Source organism: Emydura macquarii, unplaced genomic scaffold (assembly GCF_026122565.2).
Source record: "Emydura macquarii macquarii isolate MOO-44397 ecotype Brisbane River unplaced genomic scaffold, CSIRO-AGI_Emac_v2 contig_1551, whole genome shotgun sequence".
Lineage (NCBI taxonomy): Eukaryota > Metazoa > Chordata > Testudines > Chelidae > Emydura > Emydura macquarii.
In genome coordinates this window covers 26,486,357-26,502,324 of record NW_027131688.1, presented here as the reverse complement: position 1 = coordinate 26,502,324, position 15,968 = coordinate 26,486,357, and positions in this window count along the sequence as shown.

The following is a 15,968-nucleotide window of genomic DNA, read 5'->3' as shown; positions in this document are numbered from 1 at the left end:
AAAAAGAGCAATCTATCAGCCTTTTATCCGTCAGATAAGGGCTGCCTGTGATACTTGGGAGCCCAAGATGCAGCCCAGAAGACATAATGACGAGAAAGTTATCAGACTAATAAATGGAGGGATGCTACAGCGGAATTTAATGCTATTACAGACCTGACACTTTAAAATAAATAAATAATGCCCCATACCTTCCTCTGGAGAATATGAGCCAGCTCCTCCACTGGTGAAAATTGGCTTAGCATCATTGATTTTAATGGAATTATGCTGATTTACACCAGCTGAGTCGCTGTCCTATATTTTTTCTGATTTGATTCAGCTGCAAATTTCCCAGGGGTAAGTAGACAATGATGAGCTGCAGATCAGAGAGAGGCTGAGCAGGAAAACTGATGTGAATTGCGTTCTGCTTCTATTCAGTTATCTGTTATGGGAAGGATAAAGAGACTATAGTTGAGTGGCTAATGCTTGGAACTGGGTATCTGAACTGTGGGTTCTGTTTCCAGCACTTACAATAACTTGCTATGTGACTCTGAAGAAGTCAGTTAATCCATCTGTCATGTAGGATTAATAACAACTCACCGGGGCATTTTGCATTTCAGTGTACAATTAATATTTTGTAAAGCTCAGAAGAAAAAGACACAATTTAAATGCCTGCTCATATTATCATTTACTGTTGCTGGATAAATATATCAAGTTATGATTACTGGATAACCTAGGCACATCACAGAGGTGATGTTTGAATTTGAGTGGGAACGCCCCATGTCAGATCATATACAATAGACGAAATTCACCGCAGTGCACTGAATCAGCATTAGGCCTAGACGCTATTTGAGCCCTATTTGAATTTGTGCATGGTCCTTGCAATGAATTGTCAAATTTCACCCAGTTCGAGTAATAGGACAGACTCTGAAGAAGTTTCAGATCTCACAATTGCTATTGTATGGATTGCTGAGAAGTACTTGCAGGGGCAAAGGTTGGGAGAAAGAGGCCCAGCAAGCTATATAGGTAAGGGAGGGAAGTGAAAGGTGGGCCGCAGTGATGAAAGGGAAACCCATTGCTCAGACATCTGGAAAGCCAGGGAGGAAGTGATCAACAGCATATCAAAATCGATTGTAATGTTCAACTTTTAACGTAAGCTTGACTCTGATGTCCTGTGTGGATTATGCCACAAGAGGCTTATCAGATCTTTTATGAAGCTCAATTCACGTTCCCACTAATTAAAACCAGAGCACATTTAATATTGAAATGCAAAATAGTCATATCGGTTACTTTCATTCTTCTACTTGAGTTGTCAAGTCAAAACAGCCGTACGTGAAATGGGGTTGAAATGTGCTCTGGCAGTATATTTACTACAGATGTTGATCAGATGAACATTTCCTGAGATGCATGAAAACAAGCTATTTGTGAAAGCCTTCGTGCCCATGGCAGATTGTGCCTTCTGCCCAGCCAGCTCTCTTAGGTGTCATTCTCTACATAATTGTTTTCTCTTATTAACAAATGGAACACAGTATAACATTTTTGTACTTTTTTTTTTTTGTTAACAAAACCCATGCTTTATTACAGGGACAACGTTTGTGCTGTATGCTTAAGATCTGACCAGCATTACCACTTTTCTAAGGATACACGCTTTCAAGCCATGTTGGATTCACATAACTCAAGGCTACACTTCATTAGTATTATTATATACTTCATTTATATGTAAGCAAGGTCTGAACGTCTGAGTGGCACTCTCCTTGCTCAGCAGCTGAAAGGGGGGCATGTTATTTGCATGGGTTTTGTATTCGTATGAGTACAATTAAGTATTCAGCATATTGCATAAGCACACTAGGTGTTGAGCGTGATGGGAAATGGTCAATGTGTCTGGTATTGTGTTACAAGTCACTTTTGTTAACTGCAGGGGTAATGAAATGTTGTTCTTTGATTGTATGAACAATTGGCATCAGATCTGTGTTTTGCCTGTTCTGATAAAAAATTCACTCTCACCCAAACAGAGCCCCAAAAGGGTGGTGGACAGATGTTTCAGCATTGCAAGGAGAGAGGGAGGGGTGAGAAGTCTCCTGCTGCGATTGCACTAGCCCTGGCAAAGGGCTATCCTCAGACATGGATTGACAATCTCCTCCCACTGTTAAATGGTACAATTAATGATTCCTCTTGGAGTCTTTTGTTTGTTAAAAGCAGGGACATTGCTTCTGTGACAGCAGAGGGTTTTCCCATGAGCTGAAATTCACTAAGAGCTGAATCACTAGAGAGACTGGGCAACCTTGACTAACAACCACCAGAGAGGTGCCAACAGTGGGCAGCACCTGCAGACGGCGGGATCGGTCAGCAGCAGTAGGGGGACTGGCTGAGCCCCAACCAGAGCCAGGTGGACATTGCAACTACGATGGTCAGTACAGGGGAAAGCAAGAAGGGAGGCTGAGCCCCAACCAAGAGGTGGACATTGCAACTACGATGGTCAGTACAGAAAGCAAGAAGACACGAAGGACCCCCATATCCAGGGATGGGTTTGGCTCATTGAGTTCATGAATTCTGTTTTCACTGTTTCCCAAACCAGTGCTGTGTTACTTCCCTTCTGTTATTAAAAGGTTTACTTTCTACACTCAGACTCTGTGCTTGCGAGAGGGGAAGTATTGCCCTTTGGGGCACCCAGGGGATAGTGTGTGATTTCCCAGGTGACTGGGTGTGGGGTCTCGAGCCATTTTGGTGTTGTATCATTGACAGGGACCCCTAGATATAGAAACCGGCACTTGCTGCTGCCGACTCTGTCTGGCAGAAGGTTACATATGCAGCACCCAAAGTATGCTAGGCACTTTTATATACAAATAAAAGACAAGGGGGTGGGGGCTGATTCTCCATTTCCCTGCACCTTGACTAGTCATTTATGCCAATGCAAAATAAAGTGTAAAACAATGCAGGCCAGATCTCAACTGGAGTACATTGGTGTAGCTTCATTAAAGTCAGAGAATCTGGTCTATACAAATTCAGTAGCATTCTTCACTCACTGCTGTCAATGAGCACAGTAGATCAGGCACTAGGGAATCAGGCACAAGGTCTCTTTCCCAAAGCACTGACATTCTAAATAGATATAACATGATAAGTGTAGGCAAAAAGAAAGGGGGTTAGTAGAGGGGAAATAATTGAAAGTAAAGGGCATTAAACTACTAAGCTGCTGAGGACCATAGAAGTGCCTAGATAGATACGTAGATAAAAAGGCAGTTGAAACAGACCGATTCCACCTGCTTTTGCTTGGATACCATAGAAAATCATGTATGTAGTAGGATTTCAAACCGGTATTTTATCACTCAGTCAGCACATGTAGAACAGTGTGCAAATGTATTTAAACAGAATAGATTTTGTGTGTGATAAACAGTTGAATTACTTGCTAATTAAAAGTGCTAATATTCATGTAATTAGTTTGCTATTCTGTACATAAAACTTTATTAATTGAAAGAAAATGTAACCAATTACTTTTGAACATTGGAGTCCAAAAATATCAAGGTTGAATTGCACTGTTACTAAATGATCCAGGATGTTTCCTGTTCAGTAATTATGTTCAATCATACACTTGTCAGTGTGGTTTGCTCTCATCATCATCATCCATCATTGCTGTACTGTGTATTTAAAATATGTTCCAGTGAACACTTCAAGATTCTAAAGCTAACTTTTGGGGTTAGTGGAGAGAGTGGGAATAAAAATATGAATGACATCTGTTGTTTGTTTACTTATTGGCATTAAATTATTTAATTGCAGGCTGTAATGCCTGATCTAGTTCAATAGCGCTGTGTTTAGAATGAATTTTAAATGGATCAAACTTCTAGAATGATGATAATGTAATAGACTTGTGTGTGTAAATGTGAACCACTGCTCTCTACTGGCTAGGATCAGATCTGGTCATCCATTTTTAATAGGTCCCATACCATGAATAGAGAGTCTCACTTTACATAAGTGGCAGGAGTGTGAGATCTATTCCTGCTGCCACTGTGAATTTCAGAGGGGTTGTGGATGCTGGAAAATGGCAGCAATGAAGTCCTGGACAGTTACTGGAATATGAACCACTGGCAAAAAAACAATGAAGATAAACTCGTGTTCAGAAGTACCCTGTCACATTGGAGCAGTGCTGATAATAAATATAAATAATACCTATATTTTTGCATGTGAACTCAATAACAAATGTTGATTTTTTTTTTTCTTTCCACATGATCGGTTTCTTCCAATGTCCTTTTTTAATTTATTTATCATTAACAACTTTAGTCATCACTGATATCAGCATAGTTAGGATCAAAGGCAGCATGTGCCCATAAATTTAATAATAATTGCTTTCCACTTTTCTAATATCTTCCATCTAAGGGTCTCAGTGCATTATAAACATTCATGAAGGCTAGGCTCGCAGCATCCCCATAATGCATAGTAGATGATACTAGAGCTTTGACGTGGGACTGGGATCCTGTGGGTCCCGCAGGACCCGCTGGCATAATAGCAGGAGTGGGTAAAATGTACTTTGTTGCGGTGAGATTGGGTAGGCTAAAAAAATAGTCTGCGGTAATTTGCAGGAAAACACTAAAAAGAATTTCAGCAATGTAAAGCAAGTTATCTTTTAATCAAGATTTTACTACTTAAATTTAAGCGAAGGATAGAGATTTGATGTCTATTATAATAAATTAAAGTATTTTTACATGATTGAAGCAAGATTTGTTTTATTCTTTTAGTGGTAAAAGTTGTCTGAACTAGATCTAAGGTGTTTGTGGGTGTGAATGGGATAAAATGCAAGAAACAATGTGGGAGTGATTGGGAGGGGGTATTGTGGAGCAGGACGAGAGTGGGATTAAAAAAATAGTCCTGCGCAGGGCTCTAGATGATATTATTATCCCATTTTATAAATGAGCAAACTGAGGGATCGTGATTGTAACTTTCATGACCATTCTTTGGGCTCAAGCAAGGGCTCTGGAACCTTTTAGAAGTGGGGGGGTCATTGGTGCCAGAATTGGGAGGCCCTCACTTTTTAACATGGGTGTAATCTGGGGAGCAGGGGACAGCATTGCTTCCCCAAACTGGAAGCCTTAGGCAGCTACAGAGCAGTGCCGTGTTGAGGCTCACAGTTTGAGGGGGCAGTGCTGCCTCTTGCCTGCCCAAACTACACCCATGTTAAAAAATGGGAGGGTCATGGCTCCCTGCCGCCCCCTCCCCCCGCCCCCCCTCCCCCCCCCCCCCAGTTTGCGGCATTTTTGGGCTCAAGTACATTGCAGATGGAAATTCTTGTGTATTATACTATGTTTGTTTGAGCAAAGGTAAGATTGGCAGCTATGGTATCATTGTTTCCCTTATTAGTGTCTCTGGCATTATGATGCAGGTAGAATCATAGCATCTTTAAAAATCTTTTAGTGTAAAGGGAACCAGTTATTACTGTGAGCTTTCCCTTATGAATATATGTTTTTTTTTATTCAGCTGTTGGAACTATTCTCCGTAGGCTGAATATCACTCTCTGAAGTAGGGTCTTGTGATGAAAATATCAGAGGCTAATAAGTCGTAAGAGTAATGTGCAACATGCCAATTAGGAGATCATTTTACAGCCACAATGTCAGTTTAGGGATGGGTAGGGGAAAATGAAGAAGCCAAGTGCTAATAAATATTCACAGAAGAAGGTCAGCAGAGGGCTTGGCTATGTTATCCAGTCAGAGTTCCATGGAATGCTGACGTGATGCTACACTAAGGTTTCCATGGCTCTACATGCGAGAGGAAGGATGGACTAGTGGTTAAGCTGCTATCCTGGGACTTGCGAAACCTGGCTTCAGATTGCTGTTCTATCAGACATAAGAACATAAAAACAGCCATACTGGGTCAGACCAATGATCCATTTAGCCCAGTATCCTGTCTTCCAACAGTGGCTGGTGCCAGGTGCTTCAGAGGGAATGAATAGAACAGGTAATCATCAAGTGATCCATCCAGTCGCCCATTCCCAGCCTTTGGCAAACAGCAATCCCTGCCTATCCTGGCTAATAGCCATTGATGGACCTATCCTCCATGAACTTATCTAGTTCTTTTTTGAACCCCATTATAGTCTTGGCCTTCACTACATCCAGAGTGACCAGGGGTGGGTCACTTAGCCTTTCTGTGCATCTGTTCTCCACCTGTGAAAAGGAGATAGTAGCACTTCCCTACCTCACAGGGATGTTATAAGTATTAATATGCTCAAGATTGTGAGGGACCTTTCATGGTAAAGGGTGTCATATAAGTACCTTAGATTTTTCCATATGAGTTTTTGAGTGTCAAAGAGTTTAAGTATTTGTTAGGGAATTATTTCCCATTTTCTAAAGTTGCCAAGACACATTCTTTACGAAAAGCTCAGGCAGATTGTGTGGGAGGTAGGGAATGAAATGCTGGGTTGGGGAGGCATTGGGTAGTCTTATTGTTAATTATATGTTTGTATTATTGTAGCACCTAGGAGCCCCAGCACACCAGACATTTCTAAGCTAGGCTCAGATAGTGAAAAGGTGGTGGTGGATTGAGAGTATGAAGTGCTTTGCGGGAGAGGGAGTCAAATACTGATTTGATTGAGTGGGAGTGAGCTAAGGAGTGAACATCTGATTTTTGAGAGTGGAGGCCAGAACTGAACTAAATGGGCCGTAGAAAGTGACTAGATTAACTGGGTAGAATTTGTTTCCTCTCCTCTCAAGGGTGGAAGAGGTAGCTTCCCCAACTCCTTTCCTTTTCTTTCCAGTTCTCTCTCCCTCTGTTCTCAATCCTTCCATCTCTTGCCCGCTTCATGGAAATGTATGTACAATTTATGGAATTTATCTACATGTATGCACACTGGAAATTGACTGGTTTCTGCTCAAAGGATGTTGGCAGGAAGTGGGTTGAGGGTTTGCATGTTTTCTTCCACTCTGTTGTTCTTCCCAAGTAGCCTCCATGCTCAGTTCTAGGATTTGAATTGCCTGATTTTTAACTGCATGGTCTTTTTGATGAGCATCTTCATTTTTAATTTTTTTTAATATTCCCCTTTCTAGAGTTTACTGTGACAGTGCTAGGGCTTGGTACATTTCCTTACCCGAGGATGTTGAACTTAATTATATTACCTTGTGGAGGAATTGGTATTAATGGAGTGCAGTCCTTCTGATCTTTCTCTGTATCTATTTTGATCTGCATGCAGACTGTTGGTTTTGTGGATTTAGGGACTTGCTTCATGTGGACCTTGTGAAGTCCCAGTTCATTAACTAAGATGTTGATCAATAAGGTGTGACCTGTTAAAAAGGTGATGTTGCCAGTTAAATCAGCTTACAAAGATATTTCAACTGACAGCTGAGAGCTTTCGGTTCCAGCATTGATAGTGGAGAACTACTAATGATATATTGCAAGATGCCGGACTTCTAGGAAGCCAATAACATTATCAGAATAAACAGCAGATGGAATAAAAGAAACAAGTTACCATAGGAGCTGGAATTAAGGGTATGGGGGTGCTACTGCATCCCCTGGTTTGAAGTGGTTTCTATTATATACATGATACATATTGGTTCAACTTTAAAAATTGTTCCAGCAAGTTACTGGAAAATTGCAGGAAAGAAATGCCTTGGTCAAGCTTCAGCACTAATACCAGCACATGCAGTCCACACAAGAAATCCACTTCCTGGACACTACAATACAAATAAAGGAGGGTCACATTAATACCACCCTATACCGAAAACCAACTGACTGCAATACGTATCTTCATGCCTCCAGCTTTCACCCTGGGCACATTACACGATCCATTATCTACAGCCAAGCCTTAAGATACAATTGGATTTGCTCCAATCCCTCAGACAGAGACAAACACCTACCGGATCTCTATGAAACATTCCTAAAACTACAATACCCACCTGGAGAAGTGAAGAAACAAATTGACAGAGCCAGACAGGTACCCAGAAGTCACTTACTACAGGACAAACCCAACAAAGAAAACAACAGAACACTACTGGCTATCACCTACAGTCCCCAGTTAAAATTTCTCCAACACATCATTAAAGATCTACAACCTATCCTAGCAGATGATCTGTCTCTCGGTCAGGCAGTGGTTGGCAGACCCATCCTTGCTTACAGACAGCCCCCCAACCTGAAGCAAATACTCACCAACAACCATACACCCTACAAGAAGTCTAATCCAGGAACCTATCCCTGCAACCTATCCCGTTGTCAGCTCTACCCACACATCGACTCTAGTGACAGCATCACTGGTCCTAACCACATCAATCACACCATAAGGGGCTCATTCACCTGCACATCCACTAATGTTATATATGCCATCATGTGCCAGCAATGCCCCTCTGCCATGTACATTGGCCAAACTGGACTATCACTATGCACAAGGATAAATGGACACAAATCAGACATAAAAAATAATAACATCCATTAACCAGTGGAGAACACTTCAGTCTCCCAGGACACACTATCTCTGACCTGAAAGTTGCTATCCTATCACAAAAAAACTTCAAGAACAGACTTCAAAGAGAAACTACTGAGTTAGAAATTATCTGCAAACTTGACACATTCAAACTGGGTTTAAACAGGGATTTGGAATGGCTATCTCATTACAGGAAGTAATTTGCTCCTACTCAATGACTGTCATTAGACCTCAAGTAACCGGCTTTCATCCACCTACCCCATTGTTTTCTATGCCTTTGGATATGTATATATTACCTACTATGTTGCCTGTATTTGCTATGTTATTTCTACCAACTGCATCTGAGGAAGTGGGGTGCAACCCACGAAAGCTTATGCCTACTGAAATTAAATGTGTTAGTCTTTAAATTGCTACAGAACTCTCGTTGTTTTTACCAGCACATACAGTGTTACACAGCCAAATATTTGGAATATATATACTACTAGAGATAATTAAAATCTTAATGCCTATAATCACACCACCTTCGGCTCTGTTCTCATAAGTTGTGCAGGGCTGAGGCTGGATCTACACCAAAATCTTTAGGCTGACCTAGCTATGCCACTCAAATTTTTCACACCCCTGAGAGACATAATGAAGTTGACCTAAACTATGATGTAGACACTACTAGGCTGACAGAAGAATTCTTTCATTGACCTAGCTACCACCTCTGGAAGGGGTGGATTTGCTACAGCAATTAAAAAAGAATCCTTCTGTCGGTATAGCAAGTGTCTGCATTACAGACAGCGGCAGCACTGTAATGCATGTAGGTTAGACGTATCCTCAGATGTCTCAGTATTTAAATGGGAGAGTTGCAAAGAAAACCCAGAATGCTGTGGAAAGTGGCACTGGTAACTTTACAACCAGAACTGAAATCCCAGTACATACAGGATTCTGTGCTGTTTTGGGTTCCATCTTTTCAGAAGATGATATAACATACTTAAGATGTTTCAGCTTCAAGTGCTTTACAATAAACACTAATCCTAACACCTGTCATTGCAATTAAAAAGTATTCATCATCAGATAACATATTGTTTTATCTGATATGGAAGAAAAGATAAAATCACCACTGATAAAGTTTGCAGATGACCCAAAGATTGGGGGAGTGATAAATAATAAAGTGGACAGATCACTGATTCAGAGCAATCTAGATTGCTTGGTAAACTGATCTTAAGCAAACAAATATGTGTTTTTAGTACAACTAAATGTAAATGTAATCTCTGGGAACAAAGAATGCAGGCCATATTTATGGGGCGGGGGACTCTATCCTGGTAAGCAGTGACTCAGAGAGATTTAGAGGCTATGGTGGTTAATCAGCTGAACATGAGATTGCAGGGTTATGCTATGGCCAAAAAAGTGAATGCAACCGTGGGATGTATAAAGAGGGAATCTCGAAATAAGAGCATAGAGATTATTTCACCTCTGTATTTGGCACTGGTGCAACTGCTGCTGGAATACTGTGTCCAGTTCTGAGTGCCTACAATTCAAAAAGGTTGTTAATAACTTGGCAATGGTTCAGAGAAGAGCCATGAGAATGATTAAAGGATTAGAAGACCTGCCTTGTAGGGATGGACTCAGGAGCTCAATCTATTAGTTTAACAAAGAGAAGGTTTAGGGGTGACTTGATTATAGTCTATTAAATATTTGTTACCCATGTAGGTACTTAATTGTCTCTTCAGTCTAACAGAGAAAGGTATAACATGATCCAGTGGAACAATTTACCAAGGTTCATGGTGAATTCTGTCACTAACAATTTTTACATCAAGATTGCATGTTTTTTTTCCTAAAAGATATTCTCAAGGAATTATTTTGGGGAAGTTCTATGGCCAGCGTTATACAAGAGATCAAACAAGATGAGCACAATGGTCCCTTCAGGTCTTAGAAGCTATGACTCTGCTAAATCTCAGAGTAACATGCAGCTGATGTCCTGATAGCTACAGGTGAAAAGCCCCCTCTGTGACATCCACATTCCCTTTGGACAATCTCTAAACCTGAGTGAGTGTGTGGGTTTTATTTTCAATTCTGAAACTGAAGAGCGCTTAATTGGGAAACAGATTTTCTTCTGTTTATCTGGTTTGCAGATTTACATTGTCAGGAGAAAGAAGCTGTTCTGAGAGAGAACTACAAGGGCTTTTGACTAGTGAAATGGTGTCTATTTGTCTGTTACCACACTAGATGATTTTAGATTATTGATGTTGGTGAATATTGCAGCCTGGTGAATTATACATAGAATAACTGATGACCCTGGAGTGAACACAAATGATATAATTTACTCAAGGGGCTGTGGGATGACATGCTAAAGAGAGAGCCCTGAGAGTGAATTCAGCCATGCATTCACGACAGGGCCATCAATTGTTATTTATTATACATAGTCTTAGAAAAAAACTTTTAATATTTTAAAGGCTTTGTCTCACACATTAGAGGGCCCAGCTAAACACTGTCATGACATCCAGGATCTTGCCAAGATCTTGAACACACTGCTTAAAGACAGATTTGAGATCATAAGAAAGAGAGATGGACTGACTAGAGTGGTAGTTTTATGATGCAGACTGAAAAAGAGTATCAGAATTAACTTTATTGAAAACTTTAGGGAGGAAGGATGGTCTTGTGGTTAAGACACTGGGCGGGGACTTAGCAGATCAGCATTCAGTTCCTGGCTGTGCTACAAATTTCCTGTGTGACCTTGGTCAAGTCACTAACTCTCTCTGTTTCATCTGTGAAATAGGAATAATTCCTTTTTTCTACCCTTTGGTAGGAAACGGGCTGACAATTGGGCTCTGATATCGGTTAGCACCTCTAGGTGCGATCAGAATACAAATTAATAGTAAAGATGATGATGATGAAATATAACTAAAGGATGTGCATACAGTTCCCATTCATGTGGGCCTCATACATTTTGAAATTCATTTTGAGTTTGAATGAACATTAAACCTGAAGCAAATCTCAGTCAACTTCCACCATGATTCAGTCTGTTTGGGGACAGAAATTTACAAAGTTTCACATTCTCTCTGTCTTTATCCCAAACCATGAATCTGCCCAGGTTTTCAAAGGTTTATGAAATATAGCAGCATTTTGGGCAAACAGGGCCAGAGCTTCAGTATTTGTGTACATGGTGAGTTCTTCTGGAATAGCTATTTCGGACTGAGTGCCTTTGTGGATGCTCTTATTCTTGTTTGGAATAACAAGAGCGCCCCTTATTCCAAATTAGTTTACGTCACTCCGAGAGTGGATTAAAATAATTTGGAATAAGTGCACACATTCCAGAATGAGAGCATCTGCACAGGAAATTAACTAGGGATAGCTATTGCACTTTACATTTACATTCAACCCTACCTTAATCTGAATTAACTTTCATGTATGGACAAGTCCGTAGATTTGCAACAACTTTTACCTGGTTTGGTTTTGTGGGCTTTTTTTAAATAAAAGTAGCCCAGGTCTCTAACACAGGCAGGGGCATGCACAAGGGGGGCAAGCAGGGGCATGCCCCCTCCTAATTGTCAGGGGCACAGAGTTCCTTCCAGCCCCAGTGCTGTGGTGAAGGAGGGAGAGAGCAAGCTCTTCCCAGGGCTGTGGCAGAAAGGGCCAGGGGGAGTGTGAGCTCCTCCTGGCTCTGGGAGCTGACCGCTCCTCTGGCCGCCGCCTTGGCGGGTGCACAGAACATGCCCCTCTAAAAGGGATCAGATTTAAATTCCTGCACACGCCCCTGAACACAGAGATAAACTGAATATTTGCACATGGCATGAAGTGGAGGAGACTATGTGCAGGGAGAACCAATTTATTTCCCTGCCCCTGCTTCTGAAAGCCACAGAAGCTGGTGAAAGTTTTGACAACTGGGGAATAAATAGATGCCTGTTCAAGTGTACACGAATGTGTATGTGATGTAATTTCTTTTATAAGACTTCTGCTCTGCTGAGGGATCTTGCAGTGACGCAGAACAGAAAAACAGGGGAAAGGAAGGCTTTTTCCTTCAGAAGATGACAGGGTTGGAGCATAAGCCTCTCAGCCATGATGGTTTTGAACACAGTATAAAAAAGTTAGCTCAATAGACATTGCAATGAAATGTGTGATGTACACAGACAATGCCAACCCATGTTATGCGTGAGGGGAAGAATAGAGAGGGAGACCTCACTCTCCACTTCATAGTTTGTGTTTAATGCCAGTCTTGGATTGGATCATTTAGTTCCACGGACCATATTTGCATTTTAACTCAATACAGCTTTTGATTGTGCATGTATGATGACTTCAGTGGTGGTTGTGCACAGAAACTGGGAAGGGAATTGGAGCTCCTGGGTGACAATGTAGTACTCTGGGCAAAACTGAAATGGATTACAGCAAGGATGAATTTGGCACAATTATTTTTTTTATCAGATCCCATCACCATCCCTCATTCCCATTCCTGCTTTTTGTCACCCTCCCTTGTTGTATCATGTGTAAAATATAGGCCCTTCCTTGGCTCTATTTAACGTGCCTGGACACTTATGATGAAGTGCTTAGTGGTAAAATATAGACGTGCTGACACTGAAGTTGTTAACATTAAATTCCAGAGGTAACATGCCTGTAAGCGTTTCGGGTTCCGTGGGAGGCCACAGTGGCTTACTACACAGGGGAATAGCTCGCGCTGGGCGAGAGATTAGTCTAGGCAACTCGCCCTCAGGCAGGGCGAGCGAACCTGGAGTCTATTGCTCCAACCCCTAGGCCGGGTGAGCAGGCAGATCGCTCAGGCCCTCAGGCAGGGCGAGCGAACCAGGAGTCTATCGCTCCAACCCCTAGGCCGGGTGAGCAGGCAGATCGCTCAGGCCCTCAGGCAGGGCGAGCGAACCAGGAGTCTATCGCTCCAACCCCTAGGCCGGGTGAGCAGGCAGATCGCTCAGGCCCTCAGGCAGGGCGAGCGAACAAGGAGTCTATGTTCTAACCCTTAGGCAGGATCAGCAAAGGAGGCAACGGCTTCAGGCGGGGTCAGGAGAGCAATTCTCCTGGGGTGGCAAGGCAAAAGGGGAAGGGAAGGGGGACGCAGGCCCACCCGTCTCCACTGCGTCCCAGCCCAGGGCCCTAGCAGTGGCAGAAGCAGCTGCCACTGGGCCGGCGGGGCTCCTGCCGCAACACACCGGCAATACGGCGGCTTCAGCCACAGGCCGTGGCTGTCCCTGGGCTACTTCCTCCCCACTGGCCCTAGTACCTGGTGCCTCCGTGTCCCAAGGATAGTCCACCTGGTGTAGCGTTGCTAGTCCCTCCTCGTCGACCGGGGGCAAGGCAGGAAACTCCTCTTCAGGGGGCAGCTCCTCCAGGTCGTTGCAGGAGGGGAGCGGGTCAGCCTCGGGCAGCTCCTCCAAGTCCTGCCCCGCTGCAGGGGGGGGCTCGGCGGCCGGCAGCTCCTCCAAATCCGGCCCGGCTTCCGGGGGCGCCCGCCACTCGGGCTGCTCTGGGGTCTCAGCCCAGTCTGGCGGTCCCAGAGCACGGCCCCGGGCTCGGGGTAACTCAGCCCAGTCGTCCTGGCCGGGTTGCCTTGTCCAGCTCCTTGAGGGCCCTATCCAATCCCCGGGCCCAGGTGGGACCGGGGTTCGTCATCGGCGGCGGCTAGGCTCCAGCCTAGGCCTCTGATGGCGGGGAAGCATGTCTGCCTTTACCGGCAGTCTGGGCCCTACTGAGCTCAGGGGCCAGGCTTTTGTATTTCCCCTTCCTGTTGGGGCTCCGCCCCGGGGCTGCCAATTGGCCTGGCTGGGTGGCCCTATCACAGCCCGGATCCCCTGTTGCCGGGCAGACTCTGGGGCAGGGTGTGAGTTGGGCCAATCAGAGCTCTCGGACCCTTTCCCAGGCTCTGGCTCCGTGGGAGGCCACAGTGGCTTCCTACAATGCCGTTGAGGTGAATGGTAGCAGCTCACATGTTTCTCAGGGGCATTACTTGACCCTGTCTGCTGACTTGCGGGGGACACTGTTGTATCAGTGTATACGTGATTCATTTTCATGACCATAAGGGCTAGACACTCCTCCTTGCCCCCAAATGGAAATTGAGGTTTTCAAGCCAAATTCTGTGGCAGATGGCAAACCCCATTATTGCAGAATCAGGGGAAACCTGGTGGACTGGTTTTTGTCTTTTACACTTACTTAGAATTGTTTAAAGCCTGATACCATCTACCATAGATAGGGCCCTACCAATTTCATGGCCATGAAAAATGCACCACGGACTGTGAAATTGGTCCTTCCCCATGAAATCTGATCTCTCCCGTCCTGTTGTGAGGCCGCTGGCTGGGGGCCTCTAGCTGCTACTGCTGGCTGGGCTGTGGCACTCCCAGCACCACAGGGGAGATTAGATTCACATCCCTGCTGCCTTTGGAGCCCAGCTCAGAAGGCACTATAGAAGTGAAAGTGGCTATTCTGCTTTCCCGCACCACAACAGATTTGTGACCCGCCTCATCTACCCTCCGTGGCCCCAGCCCCCTCCAGTACAGTCCATAGGATGCCGCTCCCACTCCAAGAATGGTGCCTAGCATGCCGGAAAGTGCTCTCCAGTAACAATATCTGGCTAAGTGAAACAAAACGTCTCCTGGGGAATCTGGTTGCTGCACGGCCCATCCAGACCTAGCCACTGTGTATGAGGCAGAAATCGGCCCACAGGTATCATTAATAAATGTATTTAATCAGACCTTTAAGGTAGCGAGAACAGGGGTGAGTGCAGCCCCCTCTGCTCTGTAGCTCAGAGCAGCTCTTTCCACAGCTCCCCCTCTTCCTTTGTTGGGATGTTGAGAGCTCCCCCATCCTGTGCCAAACTACTTGAACCCCTGTATCCATGCTGCCTTCTGGATTAAACACTGCAAATGCCAAGACTAATTTCTGTCTCTCTCAAGTGTTTTATTTAATCCTATATCGGCCAAATAGTGAGCTCTCGTTTTTCGGAGGTTTGCATCATTCATTGTAACGTTTATTGACATGTTCTGAAACTCAAAACATTTTAAAGGGGATGACTCTGTATACTGCCTAATATTATTTCCTTCTGCATCTACTCGATCCGGCTGTTGTCTCTTGCCTTAATACTTAGATTGTAAGCTCTTTGGGACAGGGACCATCTTTTTGCTCTGTGTTTGTACAGTGCCTAGTACAACAGGCTCCTGGTCTATGACTGGGGCTCTGAGGTACTACAAATAATAAACAATAATAATGAAGATACCGTAAATGGGCAGTCTTACTGATATACTATAGCTCTAAGAACAGGGCCAAGCCCTAAGGCAAAGCCTAAGGCATAAAATGAGACTTTTAAAAAAGCTTGTTTGTTAATTGAGTCCTAACCCGTCTTCCTATTCATTGTCTGTTTGTTCCTAACGTAAGAACAAAACAGTGCTAACGTGCTCTGCCGGCTCAGTCCTGCCCGGTGCTGAGTGCCTCGTGGAGCTGCTAAGTGTGCTCAGTCACCACAGACTTCCGTGGGAGTGGAGGTCACTCAGCACTTGCAGGACCGAGCCCTAAATGCGAGTGAGTATGAATATTTTAATGGTGTGCTGCTATAAAGGAATGAAAACAAGCAGGAAGCTGACATTCTGGAAACCTGTGTGACAACAGTGATATCATTACT